Raw genomic sequence first — 24,817 nt, forward strand, 5'->3', positions numbered from 1 at the left:
GGGATTCTTTCTGTTGACTTCAATAGGCTTTGGATCAAGCCCATACTACAGGATTGCTCTTTCACATTTATTTCTTGATGTTGTATAACTAGCTCTCTTGTTTTGCCCAAGCATGTTATTTGCTTTCCTTTTGCTATTTGCTGCACTTCTTTTATAGATGTTACTTTAGGTTACATAGAGCCACTGTGTACATGCTATCTTTAATTTGATATTTAACACCTCATTGAGACTTTGATCATACAAACACTTGGGGATGTGAGTAACTTTACTCATGTGAGTAATCTCATTGAATTCATTGAGATGACTCATTTGCAGAAAGTTACTAATATACCAAATCATTTCAAGGATCAGGATTTAAGGTAGAATTTTATTTAAAGACACCTGATTTTATATACTTTTTACCTTAATACTAGAACTAGCAGGAAATGTTTTAATATATCTTTTACCTAAATCCTAATATAAGAGAAAATCTTTTAATATTTTATTTTTGCACACTTTTACCTAAATGCTCTCTATTTATAATTAAAAACTGATTTGTGTGTTTAAACTTAAAAAAAGTCTAAACAACATAATGAATGTGAGAGATGAGCAAAACTCCTTAATCTAAAAATGTAGCACATTATTTTGTATCTGAATGGAATGAAGCAAAAAAAAAAAAAAAACATGTAGCATATTGTAAGCATACTTGATCATGCTTTATCTTGTTTTAATGAATGTATATTTAAAATAAAGATTGTTTTATTAACATTTTACTAAAAACCGGATACAAATAAGAATCAGAAAAATCAGTCCAGTTCAGGGTTTACAAGAAATAGAAAATAAAGTAAATATAATAAATAAAGAGCTCTGAGTACAATACTGTTACATGATGAGTGAACTCAACTCACCTTGGCTTCACTGGGAGTTCAGGGTGCTCAGAATCTCCCAGAAAGCACACATCACCTTGCATTGCAGAATTGGGCTCTAAATAAGCAAAAGGAAAACCGAATCTGGCACAGTCAATAGCATGTTAGCTACATTGTCATGTGATCACATGGGGAAAGGTATCCTATCCCACTTACAAAATTAACCTGGGGACCAAAGACCCTCAGCACAGGGAGATATACCACCCATCCAGCTTACTGAAGTTCACAGGCAGACCTGCTCAGTTGTTACTGATAGAGATAATGGAAGATTCTGAAACTTCAGGTTTAGAAACAAAATCAGCAATATCCTCCATCTAGGCCCTGATCGTGTAAACGGTTACACACATGCTTAGCTTTACAACCGTGACTTATCCCAATGAGTAGTAAAGTTAGGCACATGCATAAGTGTTTGCAGGAAATTGCGGCCTAATAGCATAACTTTCAGGGAGACTATGAAATCACAAAGCACATTGAGTAATGACCTTCTTTGCCACTAAAAATAAAGGCAGAACTACTTTAAGGTTAGAAGGGACCATTGTGATCATCTAATTTAGTCTGACCTCCTTCACATTGCAGGCCACAGAACCACACTCACCCACTCCTGACCCCCTAGACTCTGACTGAGTTAGTGAACTCCTCAAATCATGGTTCAAAGTCTTTAAGTTACAGATAATTCTCCATTTACTCTAGTTTAAACCTGAAAGTGACCCATGCCCCATGTTGCAAAAGAAGACAAAAAACAGATTGGTTTCTGCCAATCTGAGCTGGAGGAAAATTCCTTCCCAACCTCAAATATGATGATCAGTTAGACTCTGAGCATGTGGGCAAGACCCACCAGCCAGACACCTGGGAAAGAATTCTCTGTAGTAACTCAGAGCAGTCTCCATCTAGTGTCCCATCACCAGTCATTGGAGATATTTGCTACTAGCAGCCGCAGATGGGCCTCATGCCATTATAGGCAGTCTCATGATACCATCCCCTCCATAAACTTATCAAGCTCAGTCTTGAAGCCAGTTAGGCTTTTTGCTCCCACTGTTCCCCTTGGAAGGCTGTTCCAGAACTTCACCCCTCTAATGGTTAGAAACCTTCCCTTAATTTTGAGCCTAAATTTGTTGATGGCCGGTTTATATCCATTTGTTCTTGTGTCCACCTTGGCACTTAACTTAAATAACTCCTCTTCGTCCCTAGTATTTATCCCTCTGATGTATTTATGGAGAGTGATCATATCTCTCCCCAGCCTTCTTTTGGTTTAGCTAAACAAGCCAAGTTGTTTGAGTTTCCTCTAGTAAGGTAGATTTTCCATTCCTCAGATCACCCTAGCAGGTCTTCTCTTTACCTGTTCCAGTCTGAATTCATCTTTCTTAAACATGGGAGACCAGAACCGCACACAGTGTTTCACATAAAGTCTCACCAGTGCCTTGTATAATGGTACTAACACCTCCCTGTCTCTATGGAAATACATCATCTAAGGCATCCTAGGAAAAGATTAGCAAGGAAAAGGCATTAGCCTTTTTCACAGCCGCATCACATTGACGGCTCATAGTCACCTGGTGATCAACAAATACACCCAGGTCTTTCTTCTCCTCTGTCGCTTCCAACTGATAAGTCTCCATTAAGAATGAATATTTTCAGTCTTAGAATGAATCAGATGTAAATTTTGGAGATTCAGCAGATACTTGTATCCAGTGGGTCTAACACCACTATTTTGTAACTTCGTAATAGCTGACATTGTATTTGCCAAATAATTTCCATTTTGGTATACAAGTCACTGCTACCCTATTGTAATGTATGTAACTTCAGTTGCAGCTGCTTCTGCTTTTGTGGTTGTATGGGTGGGTAGTCATGGATGATGCACATGAGTAAGTAAAAGGAAAGTGTGTGTGTGTGTGTGTGAGAGAGAGAGCGAGAGAGAGAGCATGCAGAGGAAGTGAATATGCAAGCATGCTCCAGTGAGACCTTTCTGAGTGTGTTTCCAGGAAAATCTTCCATGGTCCCAAAGTTGGAGGGACAGATGTTCAACTGATAAACAATAATAGAGCAAGTAGACAATCTTACTGTGTACTTTCTCAAACTTCTCAAATACCAAACTAGGGTCTGGCTGAGAGTTGCATAGCACATGCACAGAAGAAAGCAAGAGAAAAAAAAGGCTCTTGAATTTGGCACTGATATAGTGATGTGGTGCCAGTAGGTTCCTGCTGTTTTCTCTCTCTGCTTCTCTGCTAACCCCCTGTGTTCCGGTGGTGTGAGTGTTTGCAGAGAGAAGGACTAAGGAATAGATTAATTTACTAATATTATGTACGCTTGCTGGGTATATGTACACATTTTTCCCCAATAATATACTGGATGTATGGACACCAGAGCACAGCACCCAACCTGTGAAATTTGCTCTGGAATATATACATGTTAATATCTTGTAGGTAGACCCAGGGGCGGGGGGAGATTCCTCCACTCCCTTGGGAAATTTGTTTAACAATATTTGTCATTTCGTGCAATCTGGTGCATTCTAAAGGCAAAAAAATAACTGTTCTCCAGAGTAGTTTTGTGAGTCCTAAAGAGAACTTGCATTCCTGGCAAGGATGATTTAGCAGTACCCAGAGAAGAAACTCCATTAGAACGATGAAAATAATCCCAACCCTCCCTTTAGTTTAGTGCAGGGGTGGGCAAACTTCGGCCTGTGGGCTGCATCCGGTCCGCCAGCCATTTTAATCTGGCCCTCAAGCTCCCACTGGGCAGCGGGGTCTGGGGTTTGCCCCGCTCTGGCGCTCCAGCCGAGGAGCAGGATCAAGGGCTGCTCAGCATGGCTCCCAGAAGCAGCAGCATGTCTCCCCTCTGGCTCCTATGCATAGGGGCAGCCAGGGGGCTCTGCTCCGCACGCTGCCCCACCCCAACCGCTGCCCCCACAGCTCCCATTGGCCGGGAACCGCGGCCAATGGGAGCTCCAGGGGCAGCGCCTGCGGACAGAGCAGTGTGCAGCAGAGCCGCCTGGCCACACCTCCGTGTAGGAGCTGGAGGGGGAACATGCCACTGCTTCCGGGAGCTGCTTGAGGGAAGTGCTGCCTGGAGCCTGCACCCCTGAGCCACCCCTGTCCCCCAACCCCTCAGTTCCCAGCCTGGAGCACCCTCCTGAACCCTGAACTCCTCATTTCTGGCCCCACCCCCGAGCCCACACCCCCAGACAGAGCCCTCACCCCCTCCCAAACCCCAACCCCAACTTCATGAGCATTCATGGCTTGCCATACAATTTCCATACCCAGATGTGCCCTCAGGCCAAAATTTTGCCCACCCCTGGTTTCGTGGCAGGGAGCCCTGGAGAGACCTCTCCAGCACGTCACTGGGCAGCTACAGGTTCAGTGTTCAGATATTGTGTTCAGTGAACACAATAGGCTAGATTTAACCCTGGGCTATGGCAGCACAGCACCCATCCAGAGGAGATTTGCAACAGCATATAAAGTTCTAGAATCCTCTCCCTTCATCAAAACTGAGCAGCACTGGCTGGGAATGGGGAAGAGGCCACTGCAGCTAAGGGATGTGCTGATCCCCTAGGCAACCTCCATTGAGGCACAATCATAACGTAAAGTTGCTTTTTCCCAGCAAAACCGCAAAAGGGAGGACAGTGGCACAAACACCACTAGCCTTCCTTCAGGTACACTGGCACGTCACTGTACCAGGGGTGGGTAGGTGGGTGGGGGAAACCAGAATTAGATGTGATTAGATTCTCTTCTTAACCATACTTAGTGTAACCCTTATAGAATAAAAGACCTTAGCAAACCGATAGAATACAGCTGTAGAGGAGAAATAGAAAAAAGCCATCTTTAATGAGTGTTTACTAAATGGGATCATAACTCTTCCATTCACAACAACGAACAAGTTCTATTTACAATAGGAGTAGAAAACTAGGACTGACTCTCTCAAATGGTAAGGTTGAGATTTTCGCTAGGGAAAATCAAATACTTTAGATGCAGCTTGCAACTGCAGCAATGGAAGTCCAGGCAAATGTTCTGGCTCGGTGCCTGCTCAGTTCCTGGGTAGATGGCACAGAAACATTTCCTTGTTTTTATTTAGACTTAACCTTAATGAACTGCCACAGAAAAAAATATAGCCCCAGATTAACCAGAACCTACTTATTTAAGGCATTTCTACTCTCATTAATTATTGCAATGATGGCAAAAGTTTAACATTCTATAAAGATAAAACACAGAAGCAGGAAATACAAAAGGACATTGGGATTGTTGCAGTCATAACACAAACACTCATGTGATTTGAGCATGGTGTGAACTTTAAACCTTCTCTTGTCTCTTTCTAATGTGTCGGCTCTTATGAGCAAACCGTAAGGCATTCCATTTATCTGAGTCCATCCAGTTTAAGAGCTGGGATTTTAAGATTGTTGCAGACTTATTTTACCCACCTCCCTTCCCCCTGCACTCTTTAGGGACATATTTTGAAGCACAAATGTAATTTTTGGAGAAAGGATGATTAAATTGGGGGCTTGTGAGCTTTCACAATGCCCCTTTAGGAAATGTAGTTTGATAGTCACATTTGGCTCATTCTTTACATTTTTATAAAACATAGTTTTTTATTGATTGAAAAAGATTTGATTTGTAAAAGAAAACAGATTAGTGTGGTACAAGAACCACCAAGAAAGAAAAAAAACACCCAAGTGGCTGTCAAATATGTATATCAATATTCGAATAATTTCATGGCATTACATATATAGAATAAATACATCACTATAAGTATGGTCATCAATATCAGACTCCTTGTTAACAGTAATCTGGACTGGCCCCAGAATAAACTCCTAGGGGTAGAGATTACCATCTTTTTGTTATTGCAGAGACAACCATTTAAATCAAAAACATTGTATAAACCAAAATAGCAAATTCAAGCTTAATTTAGCTACTTATTTTAGTCCTACAGAAAGAGAGATACTGTTCTCCTCACATTTTAAATAAAATATAATCAGGTCACATAGGCCTTGATCCTGCAAGGCACTTAAGCACATGTTTACATCCAACTAACATCAAAACACATGTTTACATGCCTCGCCACATGGGGATGGGATTACTCATGTACTTAAAAGATAGGTGTGTGCTTAAATTCCCTGCTGAATCAGGGATACAGAGCTTGATCTACAGCCCATTCAAGTCAATTAGTTATTCCACTGATTGCATTTGACTTTGGTTCAGGCCTGGATTCCTTAATTATGTTCTGTGCAAACTGGAATCCTGCGTATCTAAAATGCAGTAGACCATCATTTTCTAAATTTTTATTAATTCATCAAACTGTGGAAGGGTCATGGAAAAATTAGCACTATATAATATCAAAAAAGCTCATGTTAGGTGGATTAAAAACTGGCTGCCACATCTCAACAAGCACTTACTCACAGAATGGGAGTGTTTCTAGTGGAAGGCCATAGGGATTGGTACTAGGCCCAATGCTGTTCATCATTTTCATCACTAATCTGGAAATAACTATAAAATCACTGCTGATAATATATGCTGATGACACAAAGATTAGTGGATTGGTAAGTAATGATAAGGACAGGACAGTCATACAGAGTGATCTAGTTTGCTTGATAAATTGGCCCCATTCAAACAAAATGCCTTATAATACAGCCAAATGCAAAATTACACATCTAGGAACAAAGAATGTAGGCCATAGCTCCAGAAGAGGGACTGTCTCTTGGAAAACTGTGACTCTGAAAAGAATTTAGGGATCATCGTGGATGAGCAACTGAATACAAACTCCTAATGCAATGCTGTGGCAAAAGGGCTATGTGATCCTTGGATGTATAAACAAGGGAATAGTGAGCAGGAGCAGCAAAGTAATTTCACTGCCATATACGGCATTGGTGAGACCGAAATTAGAATACTGCATACAGTTCTGGTTGCCATATTTTAAAAAGGATGTTGAAACACTAGAGAAGATGCAGAAAAGAGCCAAATGGTTTGATGGTTGGAGAAAATTCCTCACAATCAGAGACTTAAAGAGCTCAATCTGTTTACCTTATCAGAAAGAAGATTGAGGGCTTGTCTTCAGTACCGGGGTAAATCGACCTAAATTACACTACTCCAGCTACGTGAATAATGTAGCTGGAGTCGACGTAGCTTAGGTCGACTTACCCTAATGTCTTCACTGTGCTCCATTGATGGGAGATGCTCTCCGGACGACTTCCCTTACTTTTCCCAGCGAGCTGGAGTACCAGGGTCAACTGGAGAGTGCCCTGCCATCGATCTAGGGGGTTTTCACTAAACCTGCTAAATCAATCCCTGCTGCATTGATTGCAGCAGTGTCGATTTCCCTGTAGTGAAGATAAGCCCTTTGAGGTGACTTGATTACAGTGTAGAACAGGGGTGGGCAAATTTTTTGGCCCAAGGGCCACATCTGGGTATGGAAATTGTACGGCAGGCCATGAATGCTCATGAAATTGGGGTTGGGGTGCAGTAGGGGGTGAGGGCTCTGGGATGGGGCCAGAAATGAGGAGTTCAGGGTGCGGGCGGGTGCTCCAGGTTGGGAACCAAGGGGTTCAGAGGGCGGGAGAGGGATCAGGGCTGGGGCAGGGGGTTGGGGCACGGGGGGGTGGCTCAGGGGTGCAGGCTCTGAGTGGCGCTTACCTCAAGCATCTCCCAGAAGCAGTGGCATGTTCCCCCTCCAGTTCCTATATGGAGGCGCGGCCAGGCGGCTCTGCTGCATGCTGCCCTGTCCACAGGTGCCGCCCTTGCAGCTCCCATTGGCCGTGGTTCCTGGCCAATGGGAGCTGCGTGGGTGATGCTTGGAACAGCGGCAGCATGCAGAGCAGAGTCCCCTGGCTGCCCCTATGCATAGGAGCCGGAGAGGGGACATGCCGCTGCTTCTGGGAGCCGTACGGAGCAGTCCCCGATCCTGCTCCCTGGCTGGAGTGCCAGAGCAGGGCAAGCCCCAGACCCTGCTCCCCAGCGGGAGCTTGAGGGCCAGATTAAAATGGCTGGTGTGCCGGATGCAACCCACGGGCTGTAGTTTGCCCACCCTTGGTATAGAACTATCTTAATGGGGAGAAAATACTGAGTATTAAAGGGCTCTTTAATCTAGCAAAGAAAGGCAGAAGAAGAACCAATGGTGGGAAACTGAAGCCAGACACATTCAAATTAGAAATTGGAAACAATTTTTTAACAGTGAGAATAATTAACTTTCGGAATAAACTGCTGAGGGAATTCTCCATGTCTGGATGTCTTTGAATCAAGACTGGATGTCTTTTGGAAGTTATGCTTTTGTCAGACACAAGTTACTGGGGTCAACACAGGGCAGCTAGGTGCAATTTAATGGCCTGTGCGATACAGGAGGTCAGATTACAAGATCTCTGGGTCCCTTCTAGCCTTACACTATGAGAAAGAAAAGGTGGTGGCAGCATACAGTGCACCCACAAAGCTCACTCTCGGTTTCTGTTCTTGATGCAGAGAGACTCTTGTGGCCAAAAGAGGTTACTCTAGCAGCTGTGGTTAGCTCCGGTTTCAGAAATGCTAATGATTGGAAACCGAAAGAACTGAAGGCCAGTCATAAAGTGAAAACAAATGGTCAGAATTTAGCTGCCTGGGATATCCTTGGATATTGTCAGACATATTCCTAAAAGAAATATTTTGTTATAAAGTCAGGGTAAAATACTTGTTTTGAGCTGTCAGTCGTATTTGATAATTAACCAAGTATTTGTGTACATAAAGTACATGCTTAGAATATAAGCTTTTGGGGGCAGCACAGTGTTCTTACACTGCCTAGCGCAATGGGACCCCAATCTCAGTTGGGGCCAATGGGAGTTCCTATAATTCAAACAGTAATTTTAGAGATAGGGGGCCCCCAAGCACCAGGCTGACAGACTAGGCCCTGGGGGCCTCTCCCTGACTCCAGGAATCCTTGGATGAACTACAGGTTTTGAAGTTTTTTTGTTGTAATATCGCAACTTTCATGTCTATAATCACGTGACCAGAGAGATTGAAGTGTTCTCCGACTGGTTTATGAATGTTATAATTCTTGACATCTGATTTGTGTCCATTTATTCTTTTACGTAGAGACTGTCCAGTTTGACCAATGTACATGGCAGAGGGGCATTGCTGGCACATGATGGCATATATCACATTGGTGGATGTGCAGGTGAACGAGCCTCTGATAGCGTGGCTGATGTTATTAGGCCCTGTGATGGTGTCCCCTGAATAGATATGTGGGCACAGTTGGCAACGGGCTTTGTTGCAAGGATAGGTTCCTGGGTTAGTGGTTCTGTTGTGTGGTATGTGGTTGCTGGTGAGTATTTGCTTCAGGTTGGGGGGCTGTCTGTAGGCAAAGACTGGCCTGTCTTCCAAGATTTGTGAGAGTGTTGGGTCATCCTTCAGGATAGGTTGTAGATCCTTAATAATGCATTGGAGCTGTTTTATTTGGGGGCTGAAGGTGATGGCTAGTGGCGTTCTGTTATTTTCTTTGTTTCGCCTGTCCTGTAGTAGGTGACTTCTGGGACCTCTTCTGGCTCTATCAATCTGTTTCTTCACTTCTGCAGGTGGGTATTGTAGTTGTAAGAATGCTTGATAGAGATCTTGTAGGTGTTTGTCTCTGTCTGAGGGGTTGGAGCAAATGCGGTTGTATCGCAGAGCTTGGCTGTAGACAATGGATCGTGTGGTGTGGTCAGGGTGAAAGCTGGAGGCATGTAGGTAGGAATAGCGGTCAGTAGGTTTCCAGTATAGGGTGGTGTTTATGTGACCATCATTTATTAGCACTGTCGTGTCCAGGAAGTGGATCTCTTGTGTGGACTGGACCAGGCTGAGGTTGATGGTGGGATGGAAATTGTTGAAATCATGGTGGAATTCCTCAAGGGCTTCTTTTCCATAGGTCCAGATGATGACGATGTCATCAATATAGCGCAAGTAGAGTAGGGGCGTTAGGGGACGAGAGCTGAGGAAGCGTTGTTCTAAGTCAGCCATAAAAATGTTGGCATCCTGTGGGGCCATGCGGGTACCCAGAGCAGTGCCACTGATTTGAAGGTATACATTGTCCCCAAATGTAAAATAGTTATGGGTAAGGACAAAGTCACAAAGTTCAGCCACCAGGTTAGCCGTGACATTATCGGGGATAGTGTTCTTGACAGCTTGTAGTCCATCTTTGTATGGAATGTTGGTGTAGAGGGCTTCTACATCCATAGTGGCCAGGATGGTGTTATCAGGAAGATCACCGATGGATTGTAGTTTCCTCAGGAAGTCAGTGGTGTCTCAAAGGTAGCTGGGAGTGCTGGTAGCGTAGGGCCTGAGGAGGGAGTCTACATAGCCAGACAATCCTGCTGTCAGGGTGCCAATGCCTGAGATGATGGGGCGCCCAGGATTTCCAGGTTTATGGATCTTGGGTAGTAGATAGAATATCCCAGGTCGGGGTTCTAGGGATGTGTCTGTGAGGATTTGATCTTGTGCTTTTTCAGGGAGTTTCTTGAGCAAATGCTGTAGTTTCTTTTGGTAACTCTCAGTGGGATCAGAGGGTAATGGCTTGTAGAAACTCGTGTTGGAGAGCTGCCGAGCAGCCTCTTGTTCATATTCCGACCTATTCATGATGACAACAGCACCTCCTTTGTCAGCCTTTTTGATTATGATGTCAGAGTTGTTTCTGAGGCTGTGGATGGCATTGTGTTCCGCACGGCTGAGGTTATGGGGCAAGTGATGCTGCTTTTCCACAATTTCAGCCCATGCACATCGGCGGAAGCACTCTATGTAGAAGTCCAGTCTGCTGTCTCAACCTTCAGGAGGAGTCCACCTAGAATCCTTCTTTTTGTAGTGTTGGTAGGGAGGTCTCTGTGGATTAGTATGTTGTTCAGAGGTGTGTTGGAAGTATTCTTTGAGTTGGAGACGTCGAAAATAGGATTCTAGGTCACCACAGAACTGTATCATGTTCGTGGGAGTGGAGGGGCAGAAGGAGAGGCCCTGAGATAGGACAGCTGCTTCTGCTGGGCTAAGAGTATAGTTGGATAGGTTAACAATATTGCTGGGTGGGTTGAGGGAACCATTGCTGTGGCCCCTTGTGGCATGTAGTAGTTTAGATAGTTTAGTGTCCTTTTTCTTTTGTAGAGAAGCAAAGTGTGTGTTGTAAATGGCTTGTCTAGTTTTAGTAAAGTCCAGCCACGAGGAAGTTTGTGTGGAAGGTTGGATTTTTATGAGAGTATCCATTTTTGAGAGCTCATTCTTTATCTTTCCCTGTTTGCTGTAGAGGATGTTGATCAGGTGGTTCCACAGTTTCTTTGACAGCGTGTGGCAGAAGCTGTCAGCATAGACTGTGTGGTATGTAGATTGTAATGGATGTTTTACCTTCAGTCCTTTTGGTACGATGTCCATCTGTTTGCATTTGGAAAGGAAGATGATGTCTGTCTGTATCTGTACAAGTTTTTTCATGCAGTTGATAGATTTCCACTCCATACAGCTAAATGCAGTGCCTTGCATAATGACAAGTTTCAGAGTAGCAGCCGTGTTAGTCTGTATTGGCAAAAAGAAAAGGAGTACTTGTGGCACCTTAGAGACTAACCAATTTATCTGAGCATGAGCTTTCGTGAGCTACAGCCACGCTATCAGAGGCTCGTTCACCTGCACATCCACCAATGTGATTTATGCCATCATGTGCCAGCAATGCCCCTCCGCCATGTACATTGGTCAAACTGGACAGTCTCTACGTAAAAGAATAAATGGACACAAATCAGATGTCAAGAATTATAACATTCATAAACCAGTCGGAGAACACTTCAATCTCTCTGGTCACGCGATTACAGACATGAAAGTTGCGATATTACAACAAAAAAACTTCAAAACCAGACTGCAGTGAGAGACTGTTGAATTGGAATTCATTTGCAAATTGGATACAATTAACTTAGGCTTGAATAGAGACTGGGAGTGGCGAAGTCATTATGCAAGGTAACCTATTTCCCCTTGTTTTTTCCTACACCCCCCCCCCCCAAGACGTTCTTGTTAAACCCTGGATTTGTGCTGGAAATGGCCCACCTTGATTATCATACACATTGTAAGGAGAGTGATCACTTTTGATAAGCTATTACCAGCAGGAGAGTGGGGTGGGGGGAGAGAAAACCTTTTGTAGTGGTAAACACCCATTTTTTCATGTTTTGTGTGTATAAAAAGATCTTCTATACTTTCCACAGTATGCATCCGATGAAGTGAGCTTTAGCTCACGAAAGCTTATGCTCAAATAAATTGGTTAGTCTCTAAGGTGCCACAAGTACTCCTTTTCTTTTTGCGAATACAGACTAACACGGCTGTTACTCTGAAACCTGTCAAAGAGAATCAGGAACTCTCCTCAGTACTCACTGAGATTTCCTCTTCAGAAAGCACTTAGACCTGATTATCAGTGATTTCAGCTCTAGCAGTCACTTAACAAACCAAAAGACTCTCTATGGAGCCTAATCAGCTCTATCTCCAATCAGGAGAGAGGGGCAGGTCATATTGTGACTCTTAGGCAGAGCCCACACCACCAAGCAAAACACTTGTGTCCCACCCTCTCTCTCTCTCTTCACTAGGATATGGCATCCAAACCTCCTGCTTAGGTAATGCAGTTCAGTTGAGGGTGACCAGGGCTTAATTTGAAACAAAAGAGGTGCCGGGGCTCAAGCAAGTTTGTTACTTTCATAACTGATGTGACAAGCCCAGAGGTCCCAGGGCTTTGAATTGCCCAGCCTCGAGGTGCTGGGGCTCAGCCCTGGCAACCCTCGCACAAATTATGCACTGAGGGAGACCCCCTCATTCAGGCAGGCTAAGTACGGTTCTGCTGCCCTTTACTCATACAATAAGGATAACAACATTTCATAACCCCCACATTTAATACTTGAGTGATTTGTAACCTAACACCAGCCAAAATTGATCACTTGGGCAACAAACTCTGTCTGCTGGATACCTAGGCAGAGTAGGTGTGTTCATGTAAATACAATCTGGTCCTGAAGCCTTTCCACCCACCCCTGGCCCATCACCAGCTGTCAGGGGAGAGCTCATTCAGACCTTGCTTATAAATAATAATTTGAAATTATTAGGTAGGCCAATATAGCTGAAACAAATGTGCTGATATTGTCATAAATAACAGCTGTATGAGGAAGCTAGTCTTTGTTCATACTTTTCAAACCTATTATGCTTTCTCAGGTACAAGTATTTTATCATATACTGTATATGCTTTTAAAGTGTGTATTAATGTTTCAATTTCAATTCAAATTTCCAACCAACGACTAAATTGGCAACACTGCATGTAACTGAGGGGGGGAGGGGATTCGGGGGGTGGGGATGGGCGCGTCTAGAGAAATCCCTGACACAAATGCTGATTTGTGTAAACAAACTCTTGCACTTTCTGGTGCATCAGATCTGTGAACATTTGTGGACATGCCCATTGTATCCAGGTTTGAAAATCTGACTCCAAGACAGTAGTGGGGACGCAATGGAGGGGGATGGGGAAGGAATTAGGTGGGGACATACAGAGGATAAGCCACACAAATTTTCTTTAAAAGAAAAACGTCAGTCAATTATTTCCTCACTAGTCATAGGTAGGAACAATGTACAATGCTAAAGATGTCAGAAGTCTGGAAGATTTTGTACATTGATACACAGAAGCTTGTACACAGTCTGCCACACCAGATTCAGTGATGGAAAAGAGGGAGCTTATTTGAGGGGGCTGTGTTGAAACATCTGTTAGAGGGAAGTGTCTAAAATAAAGAACCAGACAAGTCAAAAGGCTGATGCTCTCAAAACTATACAACAGGAGATATAGCTAGTACTGTTTCCATTATCATTCGTAATATCTTCAGGAATTCAAGTGTTGCAAAACCCCAACATGTCTATAACATAAAAATGAAAGCACGTTCAGCAGATGGATCTGAAAGACATTACAGAGCTGATCATTCAACCGATGTTGCCATTCAATATGGTTCCTGTTTATTCTTTGTAAAATTAATGCCTAATGCTACATGCTTAATAATATTTTTCATTGTACTACACCTGTAGCTGCCAGACAAATCAGCTATTTTAATACTGTAGCTAGTGTAGCTCCCAAGACAATGGACTTATAGGGGAATTCAACAGAACTAGGAATGTGTTTTATAAATATCATATTTCTAAAAAGATTATGGGCCACATCATAAATTGATCTACACATCACAGTGTCATTGATATCCATGAGAATTGTGTGAATGGCTCAAGGGTGTACATGGCTCCTTACAATCAAAAAATTAGTTCTTGTTGAAATTACTCTTACAGTAGCAAAAATTAGAACCAGATAATTTTAATGAACATCCCAAGACGCACAGAGTTCAGTTCTGGTTTCTCAGATCTTGACACTCATCTGACATCCTGTTGTATTACATGGTTTCCTATTTCATTGTGCTTTTCATTCAAAGATTACATTAAAATGTTAATCTACCTTTGATTTTTTAGATGTGTGAATAGTATTGTTTTCATAGACTGGAAACGATCGTAGTCCAATAACCAGGAAAAATTTGCCAGTTCCCTTAGCCTAGTGCAGATGTCTACAACATTCTAGCTGTATGTTAGTTTCTTTTATTATAGTATCATGATCTTTTCTACAGCTCTTGTTCTTAAAAAGAACTTTGTATGCAGTCCATTTAGACTGCCAGTTCCCAGATAACTGATTTTTGGGTCATTAGTAATGTCAATTTCCAAAACATTATTTAATCTATTTTATTACCTCATCCCAGAACCAATTCACCCAAGATAACCAAAACATTCATAAGTTACAATTAGACCCTTAAGAATTCCAACAATAGCATTCTCTTTTAATCTTGCTTTAAAATTCTTGCAGATGTCGACTAAGTTCAAAAAAGAATCTTCTATGTAAGCAATATACTCTGTTCATACCTACGTTCCTTTATTTTAATCATTTTTTACCATGCGCCACGCAGCCATTACTTTGTGTTTAGATATAATATATCAAATATTACTAGTGTGGTTCTCAAGGTCTTTGCTCTGCTCTACTCCAAACATGCTACTGATCCTCCCTCTAGTATTTCAAGAATGTTAAAAACCAAGGTGGACTTTGACTGCAACAGCAGGTCAAAACCCCATTGAATTCTGGGGAAGTTCAGATCTGAACTCAAATGTGATAGGTTCTATACACCCCAACCAGCAGCTGGTAAGAAAACGGTCGATCAATTTTTGAACAATGAAAACACCACATCTGTATGCTTCTTGTGGAGGGTTTGCCTGGGATCCCATCCATGAGGAAAGTGTGTCTGGACCCGCTTGTAGAACATTCTTTTATTCCCCAAAGGTATTTAAAAGACGTGTGTTGTGGGGAACCTGGCATTATGATGTAGTCTGCCTTAGAAGTCAGAACCTTTCTTTGGGAAAGCAGAAACTGTGAGTGGATAAAAAAACCTCTTTCAGCTGGACAGAGCCATTCTTTCTGTTCCTTGGCCTGATTTATTTTGAGTTTGATCTTCTGCTGTGCAAACCCTCTTAGACCGTGAAAAACATTTTTTCATTGTTGTTAATGTCTGAGCAATAGAATGTATGGTTCCAACAGGCATTTTATTTTCCAAGCCAGGAGGAACTGGTCTCCTATCTGCTACATTTCACTTGATCTATCACATAGGGTGTTAGGGAGTGGGATTTTGCCACTTGCTCGATAGAGCAAGACTTACATGGAGTATCCAAAATGAAGATGGATAAGCCCATGACAGTTTATGCTCTAATAAATTTGTTAGTCTCTAAGATGCCACAAGTACTCCTGTTTTTTTTAGTAATAACAGAGACAGTTCTTGCAAAGAGTGGGAATAGTCAGAAATAAAGCCTTCTTTGTGACATTCGAAAGATGGAGTCCCAACCTGACCATGGACAATCAAGTTGCACATAGACCATTAAAACTTGCCATCATGAGAAAGATTGTAACCAAATGAAGAACATAATTCTTGGTAGGGACTTGGTAGTTCTAGAACTAAGGATTCCAACCTAGAATTCAGCTCCTTGCTCTCAGACAGTAACAGTGTTATATAAAAGTTTGAAATGATCCTGTCCACCAGAGCATCAAGTCATATACCCCATTAAGAAATATACAGCTGGCAAATTGTTAAGAAATCAACTAAAAAAGGGAATCAGAATGGAAGACCACAAGAGACTAGGAAGGAACCACTCATTTCATGTTATCCCTGCCAACACTAAACATAAAGAATTATTGAGAAGGAGTAAAAGGGCCCCCAGAAGCATTTCTATACATATGGAGAAGAGCCTATCAGTTAAAATTTTGGCTCTATCTTGTTTCTCCTTCCATGGGAAATTGGATCATTTTGCAAGGGGACATCCATATGTATACTGATTGTTTTAGTGTTTAAACTGCAGAGGGAATCAGGAAGCCCAAAGCCTCATGATCTTCATGGAGTGGTTGCAGTGAGAAAACATAACTCTAGTGCAGATAGGTTTAGTAATTGTAGCAGTCCCAGAACAATGTGGAGAGCTTATGTTATCTATGAGATATTAAACTTTACAACATGGCCAAAATCCAACATACAGGAGTGGCTGCCTTTACAGCAGTGAGATTAATGTCCATGATTGTGCTGGGCTGAGCATGGGCTTGGTCCAGTAGTTTATTAAAAGCAAGAAGATCAGTGGAATCCACTTGCTCCCAGTGCTATGAGTTAGAGGAGATGGCGGACCAAAACTCTGGGGAAGGATTTCTTGACTCTGGTTTACAGTGACCTAAAATTTGAAACCCAAGTGCTGAAAGGAATACTGACCAGCCAAGGAGAATGGTAACAGGGAAGCCATGTCTCCCGGTATCCTGGAGCCCCATAAAAGAATAAATAGGGGCATAAATAAGCTTTCAGTGTCAACTAAGGAGCCCTGAGCCTGTGGCCCTAGAAGCAACCACAGAGGGACTTCCCATGTTTTCCCCCGATGTACAAAGCCAGTTTGGCTATTGTGGTGGAGGTTAATATAAAACAGTAAACCCACTTTTTACTACAGAAGGATATTTCATATCAGGTTAGCAGAGAAGTTTGGATAGCCTAGTAAGGTGACAATTGTTTGTCTGTTGGATACTCCACAGATAATTTATTCATCTGGCACGTGCCCTACATAAGATCGGACACTGACAGCGAAAAAGAGTTGGTTTGTTGTTGCCACCGTTTCTTCAGTGAAGGATACACTAGCAGGCCAACGCATATTGTGAATACTGTGCATAGTGCCAACGGGTGACCACTAAAGTGGCCCAGAAATCTCAGTGCCTTTCATATTGCTACCAACCATCAATTAGGACAGTATCTAGGGGTCCCTTACTCGCAAGGTACCAGTACCTTGACAGCAAGAGAGCAAGGCACAGTACAGCTTAGTGATCATGCTCTTCCAGCTCCACCAAGGACATTATTATCCCAAGATTGTTCCAGGCAAATCAACATCAGCTAAAAGCAGTCACATTCCAATTAATTCCTCCATATTTATCAAATGTCAATACATTGTTATTCCTTAACCACTTTTTCCTACATTCAGTTTCTGAAATTAAAGCATAATTAAAAGGAAAAAGAAGCCTGAGGAAATAGCCATGGTTTTATATAATTGATTTTATTTGAAATTATCATTCTTTGTGTCGCCTATGGGTTATTCAACTAAGGAAGGACAGAAGAAAATTGAAATGCGGACCTCTGCATTACTAAACTGTACCACTGAAAGCAAAGGCAGAATTACTAGGTCAAAAATAACTACTGTATCCCAAACCAATGACCAGAAGGGAATCTTGGCATTCAGTACTATTAGGTTAGAAAAGTACAATAACTTAACAACTAACAATTGTGGCCATGATGTTTTTTAAAATGACTGTTTAAAGCTAAATTCCTAAAACCACATTTAGACAAATAGCCTGATTTTCAAAAGACCTCCCATGAAGCTCCCATGTCTTCAAATATGACCTAAATATGACTGTAGGAGCTTAACTATAGGCACCCATTTTTTAAAAAACCTTGCTCTATATCTATATAGTAATCTCCGCAGTAATATACAACATCCTTCTATTCAGTGTTTGTCAAGCAAACTATGTCAGGCACAGTGAGCTGTAGTTGTAGCTACTTCTCCTTTTGTGGTTGTATGTAGGTGTGTGTAAATGTGCGTAGGAGTGCTCCAGTGGGACTTGAACGTATCTGAGGGAGTACCTTAGGTAATGCTCTGACAGTGCAAAGGGGCCATAAAGACAACTTCTTAGGGATTGTTACCCCAGCCTCGGTTAGTGAATAGGTGACATAGGATTGGGGGCATAGCCAGCGTGTCTTTGCACTCCATCGTTCTCAATTGGCAGAATGCCCCCTTAGGGCCAGTGCAGACAGGTGCAATTTACAGTGGTCCTGAAGCTGTGGTCATGCCAGAACCAGCCCCCAGTCATCCCCAGGATAAAGGCTAGTAGGGACCAGGGCAGTTTCTCCTCAGAAAAGACCCTGCAGACTGCATACCACTACTATATCACAGATGTGTTTGTAGAGAGATGTCAGATAGATTAAAAAAGTAGAACACTGACATTTAAAAATAATAAATTAATTAAAGTCTAAAAATTCATGGTTAAGGTTCAATTCCAAACACTTTCAAGTCAGGAAACTTCCCTAGCTACACATAGCCTTAATCCTGGCCCTGTACAGTATCCCTTCCCACCATCTACCTCTTTTATGATACAGTATCTGAAACATATCAAGAGATTACAAAGACGCAGGTTGTTCAAATCGATAGGTATTTTGGTGGAAGATATAAATTCGGCTCTTTCATTTATAGTGGAATGGTTGCTGTGAGATGGCGCTGGTTCCTGAGTGTATACAAAAGAGTCAAATGTTTCTGTTTCTTGCTTTCAATCAGCAATGTAATTAGTGTTTAGACTCATTTCAGAGTAGCAGCCATGTTAGTCTGCATCCACAAAAAGAAAAGGAGTACTTGTAGCATCTTAGAGACTAACAAATTTATTTGAGCATAAGCTTTCGTGAGCTACAGCTCACTTCATTGGATATATGTAGTGGAAAATACTGCATGCATCCGATGAAGTGAGCCATGAAAGCTTATGCTCAAATAAATTGGTTAGTCTCTAAGGAGCCACAAGCATTCCTTTTCTTTTAGTGTTTAGACTGGTGGCCCTTTTATAATGATGGTGGTAGTTATTATATAAATGTAGCATGGTAAATTATTGATATTTCCTAGATGAATTGGAGCCAAAATACTGTAATTCTATTACTGAGGTAATCTTATTAACTCTAGTTCTTAGTCTTTATTTACACTGTGGTGACTAAGGTCTTGCAATCCATATCAGAAACATGGATGTCATCAAAGGAATTGTACTTGGGACAAAGGGATTGTTGGTTGAGAGCTAGATGATGGCCAGTGATATAGAGTCAGAATTAAAGTTGCTTGTGGATCTTTAACTATGACTTGCAAATGTTTGCTTTTTAAGTTAAACGTGAATTTTCATGCACTCAAACATCCTTATAATGACATTCAAACCATGTTGTTTTAATACAATTGCTTTCTACATCTATCCTTAAATTGTACTGGAAGCTTTGTGAATAAGAATTTATTTAGTTTTTAATAATGTATTTCAAACATTTATGTTTGAAAACTTAATGGATTACAATATTCTGCTTCTTTCTGATGTTCATTAAATGGATGCATTAGAATTAGTCCTTTTTTCACTTCCTCAAGTTAGCGGGTAGGCACTGCATTGACACACAGCTAATTTTATAAAAGATATTTTCCCATTTAAGAAGGAAAAACCATAAATATTGTGGTTATCATTCTGACACACATACATACACATCATTTAAAAAAATTATTTATGAAACTGTATGTCATGAAAGTTAATTTCTGACTGAAAATAGGGCAGTAAAATCTCAGCACATAAACAATTATTTATTTTAAAATAAATGGAATACAAACAACTGAAGCTCATTGGATATGACCTGGCTATTTTTATTAATTAACATGAAGAAGTACTATGCAGATTTAATAGCCCTGGGAACATTTGTGCTGTAAAATTTTCTTTGGATTTAAATATCTCAAATATAATCTAAATTTTCTTTTAATGCAAGATAGGAGCCAGAAACAAGAGTATCAAGTACCATGCGACCACCCAGCTCTCTGTAGGCCTCTGTCTGGGAGCTTGTTCCTACAAACTATCAGTTATGCAAGGTCAACATGGTTTTGTAATATGGAGAAAAGTGGGGATTTTAACACAGATTTAAATAAATGTAAGAGCGTATAAAATTTGCAATTATAGTATCAAATAGTTGATAGCTGTCTAGAACAGTTTTATCATCTGTCATTTTTATGGGCATTTTTATGAGAGTAACAGGTAATAGTCATCATTATCATAACCAGCCTTATTTCAAGTGCATTTTTAATACACACATTTAGACTCAGACTCATAGACTTTAAGGGCAGAAGGGACCATCATGATCTTCTAGTCTGACCTCTGGCACATCGCAGGCCAGAGAACCTCACCCACCCATTCCTGTAATAGACCCCTAACCTCTGCTGGGTTACTGAAATCCTCAAATCATGGTTCAAAGACTTCAAGTTACAGAGAATCCTTCATTTACTCTAGCTTATACCTGTAAGTGACCCCATGTTACAAAAGAAGACAAAAAACTCTTAGGGTTTCTGCCAATCTGAGCTGGACCAAAATTCCTTCCCAACCTCAAATATGATGATCAGTTAGACCCTGAGCATGTGGGCAAGACCCTCCACCCAGACACCTGGGAAAGAATTCTCTGTAGTAACTCAGAGCCCTCTCCATCTAGTGTCCTGTCTCCAGCCATTGGAGATATTTGCTACTACCAGTCACAAACTGGCCACATGCCATTGTAGGCAGTCTCATCATACCACCCCCTCCATAATCAAGCTCATTCTTGAGGCCAGTTAGGATTTTTTCCCCCACTGCTCCCCTTCAATGGCTGTTCCAGAACTTCACTCCTCTGATGATTAAAAACCTTCATCTAATTTCAAACCTAAACTTGTTAATGGCCACAGGAGTGATGCCAACTTCTTCCAGGTCAGGGGGCTGAGGTGGGCCAGACAGAAAATTGACGGGCTGTGCTCCCCTTCAACATGACACCCCACCCCCCTCACCAGCCCTGCTCCCACCATGACTCCATCCCATCGCCAGCTCAGAGGCCAGAAGCCGGAGCCAGGCAGTGCAGGTAGGAGCTGCCTGGGCAGGGGAGCTGGCTCTGGGGCTGAGAGAGCTCTTAGGGAGTAGAGACCATGGGGGTGGGGCCCAGGAGCCCAGTTCTGGAGCTGGTCAGTCTGGGCAGCTGTAGGGAGTCCTGACCCTCCACCAGCCCTGGATAGAATACCCCAGTAGGTGGCGACATGGACCAAGGCTGCTCTTGGGGCCCCCAGGGTCCTCCTCCCTGGCTTACTTCTCTGCTGCCACTGGATCTGGGCCCCCAGTCAGCAGCATCCATGCTCTCTGCTCAGCCTTCAGAGCTGGGTGGTTGGAAAGTGGCAGCTGCTACAGGGTGGCTAAGGCAAACTTTTGGGGTGGCTATAGCCCCCACAAGTACACACCCCCCAGCGCTGCCCCTGGATGGCCAGTTGTGACATTGTCTAATTAAAATATAACCATGCAAATCATTATTGCTACCACTGCTGTATAATTGCAGCAAATCTTATACAAAATATAACTCATGGCCGGAAAGGGTTAAACAGCTTGCAAGCTAACTAACCCAAAGCCAACCGTTAAAGATATGTTAGAAATGGTAATTAGGGCCATTCATGCTAAATAGGCTAGAACTTTGAAATGCAAACCTATATTGTTAGGTTTCAGAGTGGCAGCTGTGTTAGTCCTTATCAGCAAAAACAATGAGGGGTACTTGTGGCACCTTAGAGACTAACAAATTTATTTGGGCATAAGCTTTCATGGGCTAAAACCCACTTCATTGGATGCATGCAGTGGAAAATACAGTAGGAAGATATATGTACACAGAGAACATGAAAAAATGGGTGTTGCCATACACACTATAATGAGACCAATTAATTAAGGTGGGCTATTATCAGCAGGAGAAAAAAAATCTTTTGTAGTGATAATCAGGATGGCCCATTTCAAACAGCTGACAAGAAGGTGTGAGTAACAGCAGGGGGGAAAATAGCATGGGGAAAGAGTTTTTACTTTGTGTAATGACCCATCCACTCCCAGTCTTTATTCAAGCCTAATTTAACAGTGTCCAGTCTGCAAATTAATTCCAATTCTGCCGTTTCTTGTTGGAGTCTGTTTCTGAAGATTTTTTGTTGGAGGGAATATTAACATTTAGATGAATCTTGGGTGAAATAATGTCATTGTCTATATGTCCCTTTGAAATCTGTGATAGACTGCCTAATGAATAAATTGCCCTATGTTAATTTGTGTAACTAATTACTGGTGGTGTTCAGAAAACAGAAGGCTACATCAAAAGCCTATTGTTTACCCAAGACTGTATGCTAGAACACTGTATACAAAGACCCTTGGTTCCTGATCCTGTTTATCTCAGATCTGCTTGACGCTTCAGATGCAGGGGAAGCGTAGGCCACAAGATTGGTATCCCAGTGCTGACTGGTCCGCCCTGAATATGATATTGGACCTTGGACTATAACCTATGAACTAAATTCTAAAAGAGCTCTTTGCAACTACAAAGCTCACCATCTCTGCTATGTACCTGAACCTCAAGAACTGAACTCATATCTGCATGTATATTGATCTTTTAACCTATACTCTCTCTTTTTTCTTTTTTAATAAATTTTAGTTTCGTTAATAAGAATTGGCTGTATATGGGTATTCGGGTAAGATCTGGAATATTCAATAACCTGGGAGGTCATGTGTCCAATCCTTTGGGATTGGTAGAACCTTTTCTTTTATATGATGAAATAAGATTTTCAAAAATCTTCATCATATTTGACTTGGGTACCTGGATGGAGGCCTGAGGCTCGGTTGCTTTGAGGGAACTGTGTTGTTGGTTTCTGAACAACCAGTGAGGTAATAAAGAAGCTGTTTTATGCTGGCTTGGTAAATCTAAGTATTGAATTATCCACCAGCTTTGGGGTTTGTCTGCCCCATTCTTTACAGTTCACCCTAATTGAGTGACCTCAGCTGGCCCGCACTGGGACCCCAGTCACACCAATTTATATCAATTTCAACTTTGTTCTCCTTTAAACGTATTTCTTATGTTCTTGGAAATACCAAATCAAGATACAGGATCATATTTCAGTCCATGAATCTATGTTCCATTAAGACTACAGACTATTCTCCCACCTCCAGAAAAACATCACAGCATATTACCAAAAAGATGTTTTGTTATATCTTTTTAAAAGGGGAGGAAATGGTAAGGATCCTACTCTGATAGTTCTGCATCATGCATGTTCTTTGTGTTGTACATTCTGTGCTGTGCATAGGTGCTGGAACTAGGGGTGTGTGTGTGTTGCCACACCCCCTGGTTTGAAGTGGATTCCATTATATACAGGGTTTACAAAGTTTGGTTCAATGGCTCTCAGCACCTCCACTATAAAAATTGTTCCAGCACCCCTGGTGTTGTGATCAATTTTTCAAACAAGTGCCTAAAATTAGGCACCTAAATCCATATTAGGGCACATAAATAAAAGTGAGCTGATTTTCTATGGTGCTGAGCACTCAAAGTCAATGGGAATTGTTGGTACTCAGCACCTCTGAAAATCAGGCCACTTCTGAGGGAGTAACTAGGGATTTAGGTGCCTAACTTTAAACACTATGATGGTGACTCTGGATCTATAGATCACTTGATGATTACCTGTTCTGTTCATTCCCTCTGAAGCACTTGGCATTGGCCACTGTCGGAAGTCAGGATCCTGGGCTGGATGGACCATTGGTCTGACCTAGTATGGCCGTTCTTATGTTCTTCTGACTATAGACGTGCCAAATACAGGTTAGTTTAACATCTATCCAAAGGATATGATCTCTATTAGTGCAACTCCTTTCCCTGTAGTCTTAGCCCTAGATGAGACTGACCTCTCAAAGATGGGGCCGATACTTCATTCCATTCATTCAATAGTAGTTGCTCTATATAAGTAACAATGTCACCTAATCTATTCCGGTTGCTAGGGAGCAATTTATAGTTGAGTTTTAAAAAAACATTAAGAAATGTTGAGAAACCAAAGTAACTGATCTAGGACTTTCCAATCACAGGAACCTGCAGCCAATGGGGCTTCTATCTGCATCTAAGGCCTTGTCTACATGGCTTTGCAGGGCAAACTAGAGGGGTGTGAATTGTAGAGCACTCCTATGTTCTGCTCTAACTGCCCCCGTAGACCCTGCTGGCATGAACTAAAAAGTAACTAAAGCATATGAATGTAGTCCTTTCTGAAAAGAGACGACATCAACATGAACTAGGTACCTGTTAGTTTGTGCCAACATGGTCTACACAGGGCAGTTAGAGCACAACACATAAGAGTGCTCTAGAAATGATATCTCTCTAATTTGCACTACAGTGTCATGTAGACAAGACCTATGTGAGAGAGAGAGGGATTATACTGATATTTCTCAAAAGATCATTCATCTTACGTGTTATTTTAGGACGCATCACCCTCATGGTTCCCAGGTTAGGGCAGTAGCCTAGGACTCTGGGAAACAGAGGCTCAATTCCCTGCTGTGCTACAGACTTTCTGTGTAACACTGGGCACTTAGCCTCAGTTCCCCATCTGTAAAATGGAGATGATAATACTCCCCTACCACACAGGGATGTGTTGTGAAGCAGTGGTTTTCAAACTGTGGGTTGCGACCCAGTACTGGGTCGTGGAACATAAGGCACGGGATTGCGACGGCTCTGGTCAGCACCGCCGACGGGGCCGTTAAAAGTCCGGTCAGTAGTGCTGCCCAGCTAAGGCAGGCTAGTCCCTGCCTGTTCCAACACCACGCTGTGCTCCGGAAATGGCCAGCAGCAGGTCCTAGGCGGGGCT

Source organism: Eretmochelys imbricata, chromosome 1 (assembly GCF_965152235.1).
Source record: "Eretmochelys imbricata isolate rEreImb1 chromosome 1, rEreImb1.hap1, whole genome shotgun sequence".
NCBI lineage: Eukaryota > Metazoa > Chordata > Testudines > Cheloniidae > Eretmochelys > Eretmochelys imbricata.